Source organism: Physeter macrocephalus, chromosome 21, assembly GCF_002837175.3.
Source record: "Physeter macrocephalus isolate SW-GA chromosome 21, ASM283717v5, whole genome shotgun sequence".
NCBI classification, from domain to species: Eukaryota; Metazoa; Chordata; class Mammalia; order Artiodactyla; family Physeteridae; genus Physeter; species Physeter macrocephalus.
The window spans coordinates 41,050,153-41,067,614 of record NC_041234.1 but is presented as its reverse complement, the minus strand read 5'-3'; the positions used below and the strand labels follow the sequence as shown (position 1 = coordinate 41,067,614).

The 17,462-nt window shown below is 38.9% G+C and overlaps 1 protein-coding gene across 1 annotated transcript in view; it reads left to right on the top strand.

The window, feature by feature from the left end:
- MTMR8 (myotubularin related protein 8) overlaps window positions 1-17,462 on the top strand; it is a 217,267-nt gene that overhangs the window by 161,863 nt on the left and 37,942 nt on the right. The window lies entirely within an intron of this gene.

The window sequence follows — 17,462 nt, the reverse complement described above, 5'->3', positions numbered from 1 at the left end:
TGCTGTGATTTATGTCATAGAGTGTTCTGCCTATGTTTTCCTCTAGGAGTTTGATAGTGTCTGGCATTACATTTAGATCTTTAATCCATTTTGAGTTTATTTTTGTGTATGGTGTTAAGGAGTGTTCAAATTTCATACTTTTACATGTACCTGTCCAGTTATCCCAGCACCACTTATTGAAGAGGCTGTGTTTTCTCCACTGTATATTCTTGCCTCCTTTATCAAAGATAAGGTGACCATATATGGGTGGCTTTATCACTGGGCTTTCTATCCTGTTCCATTGATCTATATTTCTGTTTTTGTGCCAGTACCATACTGCCTTGATTACTGTAGCTTTGTAGTGTAGTCTGAAGTCAGGGAGCCTGATTCCACAAGCTCTGTTTTTCTTTTTCATGATTGTTTTGTCTATTTGGGGTCTTTTGTGATTGCATACCAATTGTGTAATTTTTTGTTCTAGTTCTGTGAAAAATGCCAGTGGTAGTTTGATAGGGATTGTATTGAAACTGTAGTTTGCTTTGGGTAGTATAGTCATTTTCACAATGTTTCTTCCAATCCAAGAACATGCTATATCCATCTATTTGTATCATCTTTAATTTCTTTCATCCATGTCATAATTTTCTGCGTACAGGTCTTTTGTCTCCTTAGGTAGGCTTATTCCTAGATATTTCATTATTTTTGTTGCAATGGTAAATGGGAGTGTTTCCTTAATTTCACTTTCAGATTTTTCATCATTAGTGTATAGGAATGCTAGAGACTTCTATGCATTAATTTTGTACCATGCTACTTTACCAAATTGATTGATTAGCTCTAGTAGTTTTCTGGTAGCATCTTTAGAATTCTCTATGTATAGTATCATGTCATCTGCAAACAGTGACAGCTTTACTACTTCCTTTTCAATTTGGATCCCTTTTATTTCTTTTTCTTCTCTGATTGCTGTGGCTAAAACTTCCAAAACTATGTTGAATAATAGTGGTGAGAGTGAACAACCTTGTCTTGTTCCTGATCTTAGTCAAATGGTTTCAGTTTTTCACCATTGAGGATGATGTTGGCTGTGGGTTTGTCATATATGGCCTTTATTATGTTGAGGAAAGTTCCCTCTATGCCTGCTTTCTGGAGGGTTTTAATCATGAATCGGTATTGAATTTTGTCAACAGCTTTCTCTGCATCTATTGAGACGATCATATGGTTTTTCTCCTTCAATTTAATATGGTGTATCACATTGATTGATTCATGTATATTGAAGAATCCTTGCATTCCTGGAATAAACCCCACTTGATCATGGTGTATGATCCTTTTAATGTGCTGTCGGATTCCTTTTGCTAGTATTTTCTTGAGGATTTTTGCATCTATGTCCATCAGTGATATTGGCCTGTAATTTTCTTTCTTTGTGGTGTCTTTGTCTGGTTTTGGTACCTGGGTGATGTTGGCCTTGTAGAGTGAGTTTGGATGCATTCCTTCATCTGTGATTTTTTTGAAATAGTTGAAGAAGATAAGTGTTAACTCTTAAATGTTTGACAGAATGCACCTGTGAAGACTTCTGGCCCTGGACTTTCGTTTCTTTGGAGTTGTTTTTTGTTTGTTTCGTTGGGTTTTTTTTTTTGTTTTTCTGGATTTTTTTCTGATTCAACTTCATTATTGGTAATTGGTCTTTTCATATTTTCTGTTTCTTCCTGGTTCAGTCTTGGTAGACTGTCCATTTCTAGGAATTTATTTATTCTAGGTGTCCATTTTATTGGCAAATAATTGTTCATAGTAATCTCTTATGATAGTTTGTATTTCTGTGATATCTGTTGTAACTTTCCTCTTTCATTTCTGAACTTATTTATTTTGGCCCTCTGTCTTTTTTTCTTGATGAGTCTGGCTAAAGTTTTATCATTTTTTAAAATCTTTTCAAATGACCAGCTCTTAGTTTCATTAATCTTGTTATTGTTTTTCAGTCTCATTTATTTCTACTCTGGCTTTTATTATTTCTTTCCTTCTACTAACTTTGGTTTTGTTTGTTCTTGTTTTTCTATTTCCTTTAAGTATAAGATTAGGCTGTTTATTTGAGATTTATCTTGTTTCCTGAGGTAGGCTTGTATCACTATAAATTTTCCTCTTAGAATTGCTTTTGCTGTGTGCCATAATTTTTGAATTACTCTGTTTTTATTTTCATTTGTCTCTAGGTATTTCTTTAATTTATGCTTTGATTTATTCAGTGTCCCATTGGTTCTTTAGTAGCATAGTGTTTAAACTCCATGTGTTTGTCTTTTCTGCATTTTTCTCTTATCATTGATTTCTAGACTCAGCATTATGTTCGAAAAAGATGATTAATATGCTTTCAGTCTTCTAAAATTTACTGTCTTTTTTTGTGTTCTATCATGTGCTCTATCCTAGAGAAAGTTCCATGTGCACTTAAAATAATGTTTGTTGGGCTTCCCTGGTGGCGCAGTGGTTGAGAGTCCGCCTGTCGATGCAGGGGACGCGGGTTCGTGCCCCGGTCTGGGAAGATCCCGCATGCCGCAGAGTGGCTGGGCCCGTGAGCCATGGCTGCTGGGCCTGTGCGTCTGGAGCCTGCGCTCCACGGCGGGAGAGGCCACAACAGTGAGAGGCCCGCGTACCACAAAAAAATAATAATAATAATAAAATAAAATAAAATAAAATAATGTTTGTTATGCTGCTTTTGGATGGAATGTTATATATATGTATATATATATATATGTATATATATTCATATGTCTAATGTGTTGCTTAAGGCCAGTGATTCCTTATTAATTTTCCATCTGGATGATCTGTGCATTGATGTAAGTGGGGTTTAAATTCCCCTACTATTATTGTGTTACTATCAATTTCTCCCTTTATGTCTCAATATTTGCTTTATGTATTTAGGTATTACTATTTTTGGTTCATATATATTTACCATTGTTATAGTTTCTTCTTAGATTGATCTCAATATCATTATGTAATGTCCTTCTTTATCTCTAGTTATAGTCTTTATTTAAAAGTCTATTTTCTCTGATAAAAGTATTGCTACTCCAGCTTTCTTTTGAGTTCCATTTGCATGGAATAACTTTTTCCATTGCCTCACTTTTAGTCTATGTGTTTCTTTAGATCTGAAGTGATTCTACTGTATGCAGCATATAGATGGGTAATGTTTTTCTATCCATTCAGTCGCTCTGTATCTTTTGATTGGAGCATTTAGTCCACTCACATTTTTTAGGACTTTTTTGTGTCTTTCTTTGCCTTTTTCTCTCTTCCCTTTTGATTTAATGACTATCTTTAGTGTTATTTTTGGATTCCTTTCTGTTTTTTTTGCATATGTATTTCTTATAGGTTTCTGGTTTGTTGTTACTATGAGGTTTATATATAGCAATCTACATATACACCTATGTGATATCTTTTATTGGAGTATAGTTGCTTTACAATGTTGTGTTAGTTTCTGCTCTACAGCAAAGTGAATCAATTATATGTATACATATATCCACTCTTTTTTAGATTCCATTCCCATTTAGGTCACCACAGATCATTCAGTAGAGTTCCCTGTGCTATACAGTAGGTTCTCGTTAGTTATCGATTTTATACATAGTAGTGTATATATGTCAATCCCAATCTCCCAATTCGTCCCACCCCCCCCTTCCCCGCTTGGTAACCATAAGTTTTTTCTCTACATCTGTGACTCCATTTTTGCTTTGCAAATAAGTTCATCTGTACCATTTTTCTAGATTCCACGTTTAAGTGATATTATACAATATTTGTTTTTCTCTTTCTGACTTACATCACTCTGTATGACAATCTCTAGGTCCATCCAGTATTTCATTCCTTTTTATGGCTGAGTAATATTCCATTGTATATATGTACCACATCTTTTTTATCCATTCCTCTGTCAATGGACATTTAGGTTGCTTCCATGTCCTGGCTATTGTAAATAGTCCATTGGGGTTCATGCATCCTTTCAAATTATGTTTTTCTCTGGATATATGCCTAGGAGTGGGATTGCTGGGTCACACATGTATGATGTTTTAAGTTTATGATCTCTTAAGATCAAACCAATTTTATAACCCTGCATTTTTACTACCCCCACAACATTTGATGTTTTAGGAATCATGTTTTACAGCTTTTTCTTCAGTGTATCCCTTAATTACTTATTGTGGAACAGATGATTTTACTACTTTTGTCTTTTAACCTTCCTACTAGCTTTATAAGTGGTTGATCTACTTACCTTTACTGCATATTTTACTTTACCAGAGATTTTTCTCTCATATTTCCAATTGTGACTTTTTTTTCCACTTAGAGAAGTCCTTTTAACATTTCTTCTGAAGCTAGTTTTATGGTGCTGAACTCTTCTAGCTTTTGTTTCTCTGTAAAACTCTTGATCTCTCCTTCAAATCTTTATGATAGCCTTGCCAGGTAGAGTATTCTTGGTTACAGGTTTTTTTTTTCCTATATTTACTTTAAATATATTATGCCACTGCCTTCTGGCCTGCAGACTTTCTGCTGAAAAGTCAAGTAATAACCTTATGGGAGTTCTCTTGTACATACCTAGTTGCTTTTCCCTTGCTGCTTTTAACATTCTCTTTAATTTTTGCCATTTTAATTACAATTTGTCTTCGTTTGGTTCTCTTTGGTTTGGTCTTGTTTTGGACTCTCTGTGCTTCCTGGACTTGGATGTCTGTTTCCTTTCCCAGGTTAGGGAAGTTTTTAGCTGTTATGTCTTCAAACACACTCTCTGCAACTTTCTCTCTCTCTTCTCCTTTTGGTACCCCTATAATGAGGATGTTTGTATGCTTGTTATCCCAGAGGTCTCTTAGACTGTCCTTTTTCTTTTTTTTCTTTTTTTTTGCCACACCATGTGGCATGCGGAACTTCCCCAACCAGGGATCAAACCCATGCCCTCTGCAGTGGAAGCACTGAGTCTGAACCACTGGACCACCAGGGAAGTCCTGTCCTCATTTTTTAAAATTCTTTTTTGTTTTTGTTTAGCTTGAGTGATTTACACTACTCTTTCTTCTAGTTCACTGATCCTTTTCACTATATCATCGAATCTACTGTTGGTTCCTCTCAGTCTACTTTTTTTTATTTCAGTTATTGTATTTTTCAGCTCTGCTTTTAAAAAAATTCTTTTCTTACCGTTTGTTAGAAACTTATGACTTCTCACTGTGTTCATTTATTCTTCTCCCCAGTTGTTTGAGCATCTTTATCATTACCTTGAACTCTGTATCGGGGCAATTGTTTATCTGCACTTCACTTAGTTCTTCTGGTATTTTATCTTGTTCTTTTGTTTGGAACATATTCCTCTGTTGCCTCATTTTCTGTAATTTGCTGTTTTTATTTCTATATGTTTGGCATGTTACATTTCTTGGAGAAGTGGCCTTATGTAGGAGACATGCTATGGGTTCCATCAGTACACTCTCCTCTGGTCATTAGTGCTATATGTTCTAAGGTTACCTTCTATGTGGCCTGCATTGGTCCTTCTGTTGTAGCAGGTTTACTACTGTGGATGTGCTTGTAGCCCTGACTGGATGGCCCCCAGTCCAGTTGGTTGCCAGGCCCTGACTAGGGCAAAGGCTGCTAGCTGCTGGTGGGTGTGGGCAGGTCCTGGCATGGCTGGCTGCATGTCCTGGGGAGTCCCAGTCCTGTTGCTAGTCTGCTGGTGAGTGAGGCCAGGTCATGAGACAGTTGGGTGCAATGCCCTGGAGGGTCCCAGTGCTACTGCTGGCCCGTTGGTGGGTGGAATTTGTCCCAGGATGGCTGCATGTGATGCTGTGGGTCCTGGAGCGAGTGTCAGCCTGCTGATGGGTGGGGCTGTTCTCTGACTTGGCTGGCTGTGGGTTCCAAGATATCCCAGAGCTGGTGTTGGTCCTCTGGCGGATGAGGTCATGTCCTGGGGCTAATGCAGCCCACTGGTATACAGAAGCAGTTCCTGGAGTCTCTGGCTGCAAGGTCAAAGCGTCCCAGAGCTGGTGTCAGCTCGCTGGTCAGCCAGGTTGGGTCCCAGGTGGTCCTGGGGCTGGTGTCTGGCCACTGGTGAGTGCCGTCATGTGCTAGAGTCTCTGCCTTCAGGGCCCAGGTTTCCCTGAGCTAGTTTCTGCCCATTGGTGGGCAAGGCCAGGGCCCAGAGGATCTTGAGGATAGCGCTAGCCCACTGGTGAGCAGAGCCATGTCCTGGGATCTTTGGCTGCATTGTCCAAGGGTTCTGGAACTGGTGTCTGCTTGTTGAAGTGTGGGGCTGAGTTTCTTCCTGGCTGCAGGCCTCAGGGGTCCTGGGGCTAGTGCCAGCCCACTAGTAGTTGAGGCCGGGTCCTGGGCCTTCTGGTGGGTGGGGCAGGATCCAGGGGAGACTTGGTGCTCAGGGAATCCTACAGCAGCTGTTTTTCCTGGGGCATCCCAGGACTGGTGAGGACCAACTGGTCAGTGTGGTGGAGTCCCGTCTCTAATCAGCTAGAGGGGGGATTCCAAAATACTGCTTGACAGTATCAGTGTCCCTGTGGTAGAATGAGCTCCCCAAAATGGCTTCCACCAACATCTGTCTCTCCAGGGTGAGTCCCAGTTGCCTCCTGCCTCTCCAGAAGGCTCTCCAAGATCAGCAAGTAGGTCTAATCTCGACTGCTTTCAAATTACTGCTTCTGCCTTGGGTTTTGGTGTGTGTGAGATTTTGTGTGCAGCCTTTATGTGTGAAGTCTTTTTTCCACAGCTCTCTGTCTTTCCTTAAAGTAAGCCCCACTGGCCTTCAAAGCCAGATATTCTAGGATTTGTCTTCCAGTGCAAGACCCCCAGGCTGGGGAGCCCAATGTGGACCTTGGACCCCTCGCTCATTGGGGAGAACCTCTGCAGTTGTGATTATCCTCCCATTTATGTGCTGCCCACCTGGGTGTATGAGTTTTGACTATACTGTATCTCGACTCCTCTGCCTGTGTCATTGTGGTTCCTTTTTTATACCTTTATTTGTAAAAGATCTTTTCTTCTAGTCTTCAGGTCATTATCATTGATGGTTACTCTGTAAATAGTTGTAATCTTATTGTGCCCTTGGGAGGAAGTGAGCTTATGGTCTTCCTACTCCCCCATCTTGTCCACTCTCCCAGAACTTTATTGCTTTTTAAGTGTGAATAATATTCCTTTGTATGTCTGTACAACATTTGTGTAATCTTTCACCTGTTGATAGCCATATGGTTGTTTCCATATTTGGCTCTTGTGAATAATGCTCCTATTAACATTGGTTTAGAAATATCCTTTTTGGGCTTCCCTGGTGGCGCAGTGGTTGAGAGTCCACCTGCCAATGCAGGGGACACAGGTTCGTGCCCCAGTCTGGGAGGATCCCGCATGCCTTAGAGCAGCTGGGCGCTTGAGCCATGGCCGCTGGGCCTGCATGTCCAGAGCCTGTTCTCTGCAGCGGGAGAGGCCACAGCAGTGAGAGGCCCGTATACTGCAAAAAAACAAAAACAAACAAAAAACAAACAAACAAACAAAAACAAACCAAAAAAAACCTTTTTGAGTCCTTGCTTTCAGTTATTTTGAGTATATACCTAGATGTGGAATTGCTGGACTACATGGTAATTCTATGATTAACTTTTGGAAGGGTTGCTAAATTGTTTTCAACAGTGACTGCAGTTTTCCATTCTCATCAGCAATGCACAAGTATCCCAATTTCTCCATAACTTTGTTGACTCTTCTTTTTTCCAATTTTTCTGATAGCAGCAATCCTAACGTGTGTGAAGTGGTATCTCATTATTGTTTTGATTTGCATTTCCCTCACAATCAGTGATGGTAAGCATCTTTAATTGTGCTCACTAGCCATCTGTATACCTTCTTTGGAGAGGCACTTATGTCCTTTGTCCATTATTTAATAGGATTGTTTGGTTTTTTGTTGTTGAGCTTTAGCAGTTCCTTATATATTCTGGATATTAATCCCTTACCATACATATGATTTGCAAATACTTTCTCCCATTCTCTATTTTGTCTTTTCACTCTCTTGATAGTGCCCTTTCATGCACAAAAGTTTTTAATTGTGGTCAAGTCCATTTCACCTATTTGTTTCTTTTGTTGTCGGTGCTTTTGCTGTCATATCCAAGAAATCATTGTCAAATCCAATGCTGTGAAGATTTTCTTTATTTCTCTCCTAAGAATTTTATAGTCTAGCTCTTACATTTAGGTTTTCAATACATTTCGAGTTAATTTTGTGTATGGTCAACTTTATTCTTTTGCATGTGGATATCCAGTTTTCCCAGCACTATTTGTTGAAAAGACCGTTATTTCCACATTGAATGGTCTTAGAACCCTTGTAAAACCTCTGTTGACCATTGTACAACACAGGGAACATAGCCAATGTTTTATAATAACTATAAATAGAGCATAGTTTTAAAAATTGTGAATCACTATATTGTACACCTGTAACATATAATATTGTACATCAACTATAATTCAATAAAAATCTATTGGTCATATATGCAAGAGTTTATTTCTGGACTTTTTTCTGTTCAGTTGGTCTGTATGTGAGTCCTTGTGACAATACAACACTATTTTGATTATTGTAGATTTGTACTAACTTTTGAAATCAGGTGTGAGTCATCCAACTTTGTTCTTGTATTTCAAAATTATTTTAGCTATTTGGGATCCCTTCAGATTTCATATGAATTGTAGGATTGACTTTTCTACTTCTGCAACAAATTGTCATCAGGATTTTGATAGGGATTGCATTGAATCTGTAGGTCACTTTGGGTAGTATTGACATCTTAACAATGTTGTCTTCCAATCAAATGTCTTTCCATTTGTATTTTCTTTAATTACTTTAACCAATGATTTTTAGCTTTCAGTGTACAAGTCTCTGACCTCCTTGGATAAATTCATTCATAAGTATTTTGTTCTTTTTGATGCCATTGTAGATGTAATTGTTTTCTTAATTATCCTATTCAGATTTTTCATTGCTATTATATAGAAATGTAAATGCAACTGATTTTCTCATGTTGATTTCATATCCTGCAACTTTGCTGAATTTGTTTATTAGCTTTGACTGTGATGTGTCTGTTGTTCATATGTGCATGCATGTGTAATCTTCAGAGTTTTCTGCATATAAGATTGTATTATCTTTAAATAGAGATGATTTTACTCCTTTCTTTCCAATTTAGGTGCCTTTTTTTAGGTGCTTTTTATTTCTTTTACTTGCCTAATTGTTCTGACTAGGACTTGCACTACTGTGTTGAATAGAAGTGGTGAGAGTGGGCATACTTGTCTTGTTCCTGATCTTAGAGGAAAGCTTTTAGTTTTTTGCCATTGAGTACATTGGTAGCTGTAGGTTTTTCATATATGGCCATTGTCATATTGAGGAAATTTTTTCCCTATTGTATTGTTTCTTTTTTCCATGAAAGTGTTTTGAATTTCATCAAATCCTTTCTTATGCATCAGTTGAGATGATCATAAGCGTTTTTTTTTCCTTAGTTCTATTAATGTGGTATATTATGCTGATTGATTTTTGTATGTTGGATCATCCTTTCTTTCTTGGAATATATCCACTAGGGATATATTCGTCATGTAGGCTGAAGAAATTGATTTGCTTGTATTTTCTTGAGGGGATCATTGCATCAATGTTCATAAGCGATATTGGTCCATAGTTACTGTTGTCGTTGTTTTTCCCTTGTAGTGTCTTTGTCTAACTTTGTTATCAGGGTGTTGCTGGCCTAGTTGAATGAGTTAAAAAGTGTTTTCTCCTCTTATGTCTTTTGGAAGAGTTTGAAAAGGAGTGCTTTTAATTCCTTTAAAATGTTTTATATATATTACTAGTGAAGCCATTTTCATAGCCTGTTTTGCTATGAGGAGTTTGATTACTATTCCATCTTCTTAGTAGTTATACGTCTATTCAGGTTTTTTGTTGCTCCATAGGTCAGTTTTGGTAGATTGTGTTTCCAGGAATCTGTCCATTTCATGTAGGTGATTGAATTTATTGGTATACAATTATTAATAGGAACCTCTAATAATCTTTTTTTATTTCTATAAAAATGGTACCATTGTCCTCACTTTCATTTATTATTTTAATAGTTTGAGTCTTTTTTCATAGACATCAATCTAGCTAAAAGTTTGTCAACTTTGTTAATCTTTTCAAAGAACCAACTTTTGGCTTTATTGATATTCTCTATTTTTTTCTGTTCTTTATTTCATTTATCTTCAGTCTTCTTTATTGTTACCTTCCTTCTGCTAGCTTTGGGTTTAGTTTGCTATTATTTTTCTACATCCTTAGGTATAAAATTAGGTTCTTAATTTGAGATATTCATTTTTTAAAGTATGCATTTACAGCTCTAAATTTCCTTCCTAGCACTGCTTTTGAAGCATCTCTAATGTTTGGTATGTTGTATTTTTGTTTTAATTTATCTCAAGGTGCTTTCTAATTTCATTTGTGTTTTTTCTTTGACCTGTTGGTTGTTTAAAATTATGTTGTTTAATTTTCTCTTATTTGTTAATTTCCCATCTTTCTTTTTTAACTTATTTCTAGTTTCTTCCCACTGTCATCGAAAAAGATAATTTGTATTAATTTATTTTTTTTTATGTTTGTTAAGACTTGTCTTGTAGTCTATCCTGGAGAATGTCCCATGTGCACTTGAGAAAAATGTATATTCTGCTGGTTTGAGGTGGAATTTTCTGTATACATCTGTTAGGCCTAGTTGGTTTATAGGGTTGTTCAAATTCTCTGTTTCCTTATTGATATTCTTCTGGTCGTTCTAACCATTACTGAACATTGGCTGTATATAGTTTTACAATTTTAAGTTGTATGTGAATTCATAATGCCTAAGTTTAGTGCCAACAATAAAGGATCTTAAAGAATCTTAAAAAGTCTTATAAGGGAACAAACTAAAATTCCAAAGCACTTTCACAGCCAGTTTGCCCATTTACTGGGGGAAAGCCAGGAGAATATATCAGAAAAGTAAAATGCTTTCATTTGTTCAGTCTTTGTTAGCATAGTGATATTATGGCTCCTTTAATGCATGTCCCTAGCTATCTGTAAAACTTGGTCAGTTTTATCTACCTGCATGCATCAAAATGTATTAACACGTTTGCTGACCCTTCCTTCATGCAGGTAATAAACAGTGTAGGGCTATGCAGTTATCTATCACCATAGCTGCAGAAGATTCGGCCAGGGGTTCCAGTCCTTTGTTCCATTTGTTAAATTCATGTGGATAATTTCTTAGAAATGGCTATCTCTGTTTAATTATTGTGTGATGTTCCACACTTATGCTTCTCCTATTGCTCCCAAACTTAATGATGCCAGGGTGGTCAATACCAGGGAGATAAGTGGGAAACCTCATTTGTAGCATTGGGAAGGTGCAGCAAGTAGGGTTTGTGGGGGCAAGTACTTGAAGTTACTCAGCTGTGTAAAATATACTGGATTTTGAGACAAACCCAAATTCAGGAAATATTGTGCAGGGTTGGACAAAATGAAGCTTGTGGTAGAAGCCATTTTCTTCCCTTACATGCCCACAAAGCTCCCTCTACTGCCTATATTCTTTGAGTTTCTTTGAAGGTAAATTTGTATGACTTACCACAATTCTGAATTCTAGGTGGCAATAAGAGCATATGATGTGGTTTTAAATTTTTTTCCAGCTTTATTGAAATACAGTTTACATATAACATTGTGTAAGTTTAAGGTATACAACATAGTGGTTTTAAACATGTATATATTTAAAAATTATGACTTTAGTTAACACATCCATCACCTAACATAGTTACACTTTTTTGTGTGTGGTGAGAACATTTAAAATCAACTGGCTTAGCAATTTTCAAATATGCAATACAGTATTATTAACTATACTCACTATGCTGTACATTACACCCCCAAAACTTATTGAACTTATAACTGGACGTTTGTACCCTTTGACTGCTTTCACCCATTCCCCACAACACCACTCCTGTTCTGTTTCTGTGAGTTTGGTTTTTGTTTGCTTATTTTTTTCCCTAAAATAATTTTGTAAAACTCGTAAAGGTCAGAGCAGAAATAAATGAAATAGAGACAAAGAAAACAATAGAAAAGATCAATGAAACCAAAAGCTGGTTCTTTGAAAAGATAAACAAAATTGATAAACCTTCAGCCAGACACATCAAGGAAAACAGGGAGAGGGCCCATATCAATAAAATTAGAAATGAAAAAGGAAAAGTTACAACTGACACCACAAAAATACAAAGGACCATAAGAGACTACTACAGGCAACTATATGCCAATAAAATAGACAATCTAGAAGAAATGGACAAATTCTCAGAAAGGTACAATCTCCCAAGACTGAACCAGGAAGAAACAGAAAATCTGAACAGACCAATTACAAGCACTGAAATTGAATCTGTGATTTAAAAACTCTGAACAAACAAAAGTCCAGGACCAGATGGCTTCACAGGCGAATTCTACCAAACATTTTGAAAAGAGTTAATACCTATCCTTCTGAACCTATTCCAAAAAATGGCAGAGGAAGGAACACTTCCAAACTCATTCTATCAGGCCACCATCACCCTGATACCAAAACCAAAGATACCAGCAAAAAAAAGAAAATTACAGGCCAGTATCACTGATGAACATAGACGGAAAAATTCTCAACAAAATACTAGTAAATCCAATCCAACAATACATTAAAAGGTTCATACACCATAATTGAGTGGGATTTTTCCTAGGGATGCAAGGATTTTTCAATATCTGCAAATCAATCAGTTTGATACACCACATCAACAAATTGAAGAATAAACACCATATGATCATCTCAATAGATGCAGAAAAATCTTTCCACAAAATTCAACACCAACTTATGATAAAAACTCTCCAGAAAGTAGGCATAGAGGGAACCTACCTCAACTTAATAAAGGCCATATAGGACAAATCCACAGCTAACATCATACTCAATGGTGAAAAATTGAAATCATTTCCTCTATGATCAGGAACAAGACAAGGATGTCCACTCTTGCCACTTTTATTCAACATAGTTTTGGAAGTCCTAGCTACAGCAATCACATAAGAAAAAGAAATAAAAGCGTTCCAAATCAGCAAAGAAGAAGTAAACCTATGAGTTTGGTTTTTGTTTGCTTATTTTTTCCCTAAAATAATTTTATACAACTCATTTCTAGTCACAACAGGTAAAATTTCTTTTAAACCCCTTCAGACTAATTCTATTACCATATTGCTACAGAACAACTGCAGGATTTAAAAGGCCATCTTTCCATGTAGAATTTCATTATCACACTGAAAGAATCTCTGCTCTCTCCTTGAGTATGGCCTTGAGTTAAATAAAAGGTGGAGTTAATTGCACTAAGAATGTCCAACAATCCCATAGAAATGGGAAGGATGGGGCAGGGAGAGGAAAAGAAAGGAATGATTTGGAGGTTCACCTTTAAGAACTTTTTCTCAAATTTGAATCCTCAGATTTATTCTCTGAGACCCTATAGGGTTTTCTATTTTTTACTATTTTTTAAAAATGGTGATAAATTGTACTTAACCTAAAATTTATCATTTTGACAATTTTTAATGTACAGTTCAGAAACATTAAGTACATTCATATTTTTGTGCAACCATCACCACCGTCTATCCCAGAACTTTTTTATTATCTTGTGAAACTAAAATACTATACCTATTAAACAGTAACTACTCATTCTCTCCTTTCCTCTGTCTCTGGCAACCACCATTCTACTTTCTGCCTCTATGAATTTGACTACTCTAGGTGCCTTATATAAGTGGAATCTTACAGTATTTGTTTTGTTATGGTGGCTGGCTTTTTTTACTCAACTTAAATGTCTTCATTGTTCATCCATCTTGTAACATGGGTCAGAATTTCCTGCCTTTTTAATGGACTATCAGAAAGAGAAATTAAGGAAACAATCCCATTGCAATAGCATCAGGAAGAATAAAATACCTAGGAATAAACCTACCTAAGGAGGTAAAAGACCTATCCTCTTTATACTCCTATACTGAAAACAACACAAACAGATGGAAAAATATACTGTCTTCATGGATTGGAAGAATTATTGTTGTTAAAATGACTATACTACCCAAGGCAATCTACAGATTCAGTTAAATCCCTGTGAAAATACCAAGGGCATTTTTCACATAACTAGAACAAGTAATTTAAAAATTTTTATGAAAAGACAAAAGACACCGAATAGCCAAAACAATCATGAGAAAGAAGAACAGAGCTGGAGGAATCATGCTCCCTGACTTCAGACTATACTACAATGCTACAGTAATCAAAACAGTGTGGTACTGGCACAAACACAGACACATAGATCAATGGAACAGAACAGAGATCCCAGTAATAAACTTACACACTTATGGGCAATTAATGAGAATGAAAGCAAGGATATACAAATGGAGAAAAGACAGCCTCTTCAATAAGTGGTGCTGGTAATACTGGACAGCTACATGTAAAAAAATTAAATGAGAACACTCTCTAACACCATATACAAAAGTAAACTCAAAATGGATTCAAGACCTAAGTGTAAGACTGCAAACCATAAAACTCCTAGAAGAAAACCTAGGCAGAACACTCTTTGACATACATCTTAGCAACATGTCTTTTGGATCTGTCTCCTAGAGCAAAGGAAATAAAAATGAAAATAAACAAATGTGATTAACCTAATCACAAAACCTAACTAAATTTAAAAACTTTTTCACAGCAAATAAAGCCACCCACAAAAGAAAAAGACAACCTACTGAATGAGAGAAAATATTTGCAAATATTTTGACTGATAAGGAGTTAATATCCAAAATATATAAACAGCTCATACAACTCAACATCAAAAAATAAATAAACAACCAAATTAAAAATGGGCAGAAGACCTTAATAGACATTTTTCCAAAGGAGATGTACAGATGGTCAACAGGCATATGAAAAGATGCTCAACATCATTACTCATCAGAGATATGCAAATTAAAATCTCAATGAGATATCATCTCACACCTGTCAGAGTGGCTTTTATCAAAAAGTCCACAAGCAACAAATGTTGGCAAGGATGTGGGGAAAAGGGAACCCTAGTTCACTGTTGGTGGGAATGTAAATTTTTGCAGCCACTGTGGAAAACAGTATGGAGGTTTCTCAAAAAACTATAAATAGAACTACCCTATGACCCAGCAATTCTACTCCTGGGTATATATCCCCCCAAAAATGAAAAACACTAATTTGAAAAGATACGTGCACCCCAATATTCATAGCAGCATTATTTACAATTGCTAAGCTATGGAAACAACCTAAGCATCCATCAACATATGAATGGATAAAGAATATGTGGTATCAGTCAAGATGGTGGAGTAGGAAGACATGGAGCTCACCTCTCCCCACAAATACATCAAAAATACATCTACAAATGGAACAGTTCTCACAGAGCAGCTGCTGAACACTAACAGAGGACCTTGGACACCTAAAAGGACAAGAAAGATCCCTGCGTAACTGAGTAGGATGAAAGAAAGAAAAAAAGAAAAGAAAAGAAAAGAGGAAGCGGAATGGGACCTGTGCCTCTGGGGGAGCTGAAGGAGAGGAGAGGTTCCCACACCCAGGGAAGCCCCCTCACCAGCAGAGTGATCATCAGGAACAGAAGGAGAGCTTCAGGGGCTTGGAGGAGAGTGTGGCAACTGCTCTGTGGCAGGTAGGACAGAGTGAGACCTACACAGATGGTCAGTGCCACAGCCCTGTGTGCCCCTGCCTGAGACATATGTCCGCTGGTGTGGAGGGGGGCTGAGTGCTGGAATGTGGGGTTGGGAGAGCAGATCTGCAGAGAGGACTGCTGTTGGCTGCATGGAGACAGCTTGAAGAGACAGGAGTGTGGAGCTCCACAACCAGGAATGTTCATGCAATAAGCCCAGGCTGCCATAGAAGCAAAGTGCCACTGTTGAGTGGCACACAAAGAGTGGCACCGCCATTGCAGCCTCTCCCCACACGCCAACCCGTGCCTCCACAGGCACTAGCAAGTGCTCCTGCCTGGGCAACCCACATGCCCCAACTGCTGTCTCAGCCCCCTCCCACCTGAGCAGGCTTGTACACCCAGATCACCACCCTGGCCCCCTCCTGCCTGAGCAAGCTCCTGTGCCCAAGTCGCTGCCTCGGCTCCCTCCCGCCTGGGCAGGCACATGCACCCCGACTGCTACCCTGGCCCCCTCCCACCTGAGTAGCCTCATGCACCTCAGTTGCCACTCCTGCCCCCTCCCACCTGAACAAGCATGGTTGTCCTGATCACTGCTCTGGCCTCTGCCTGAGCAAGCTTGCACAACCCAATAACTGCTCCGACCCACTACCACCTGAGTGGGCTCGTGAGCCTTGAATATGGCCCCAGCCCCCTCCCACATGGGCAGGCTTGTGTACCCCAGGGCTGCCTTGGGAGCAGATGCCAGTGTGTGGCCCACACACAGAGGTAGGGCTGAAACCATAGCTGAGCCCCAGGGCTGTGCAGCTAAGGAAAAAGAGCTGAAATCTCTCTGCGCAACTGCGCAAACCACAGATTTACACCTCCATTGCCAGCTTTGTAAATTCAGTACCTGAAGAACATTTGAACAGACAAGTGCTCCTGCAGCTGAGACGGGTCTGGCTTTAGCAGCTATGCGCTTTGTGGGCACATACACGTGGGGGTGAGCCAGGCCAGAGTCTGAGCTGCCTCCATAGTTCCCACAATGGGTCCAGGTGCATGACTACTGCAGTCCTGGGACCTGACTTCAGTGGATCTGCACTGGTGGCCTGATGAAAACAATGTCTGAGAGACACTGGGGCCAATTGCCAGCATACCCACAGTTAAGGTGGTGCTGAGAGCAGTTCCAACAACAGTGTACTTTTGTGAGCCCACACAGCAAGTGAAAGGTGTCACAACAGATCACACTCAACAGGTGAACAGCTCCAGAGGAGTAATACTCAGTGCCTTCTTTCCCAATGGGAGTGCTCCAACCCCACCAACCTCGTACCACAGATCAGAAACACAGCTTAAAAATAGATCTGAGGCTTCTACTCCAACAACTAAGGAGCAGACCCTGCCCCTGAAAGGGCAGTGACAAACACAGGGAAACAGAGAGGCCCCGCTCAATATAAAGTGCAGGCTCTGGTCACCATAGCATCAGTCACACCTCCTATCAAGGAGAAAATGGCCAGCATACACTTAAAGAGGTGGAAGACATCCATACTTAAAACAGCCCTCATACCAAAAAATATTTATCCCATGCAGGCTACAAAGGGGTTTTCCCACGTAAAAATAGCCCTCTAAGACAGTCTGAGGGTCTGACATCAACAGGAAGAACCTGCTGAGCATTTGGCTTTGAAGGCCAGTGGGGCATGAGTGCAGGGGCTCCACAGGGTTGGGGAAAACAGAGACTCCACTCTTGGAGGGTGCACACAAGGTCTCACGTGCGCTGTGACCCAGCACAGAGCAGTACCTCCATAGGAACCTGGGCTAGACCTACCTATGAGTCTTAGAGGGTTTCCTGGGGAGGAAGGGGTTGGCTGTAGTTCACTGTGGAGACAAGGACACTGGTGGCAGAGGCCCCAGGGAATACT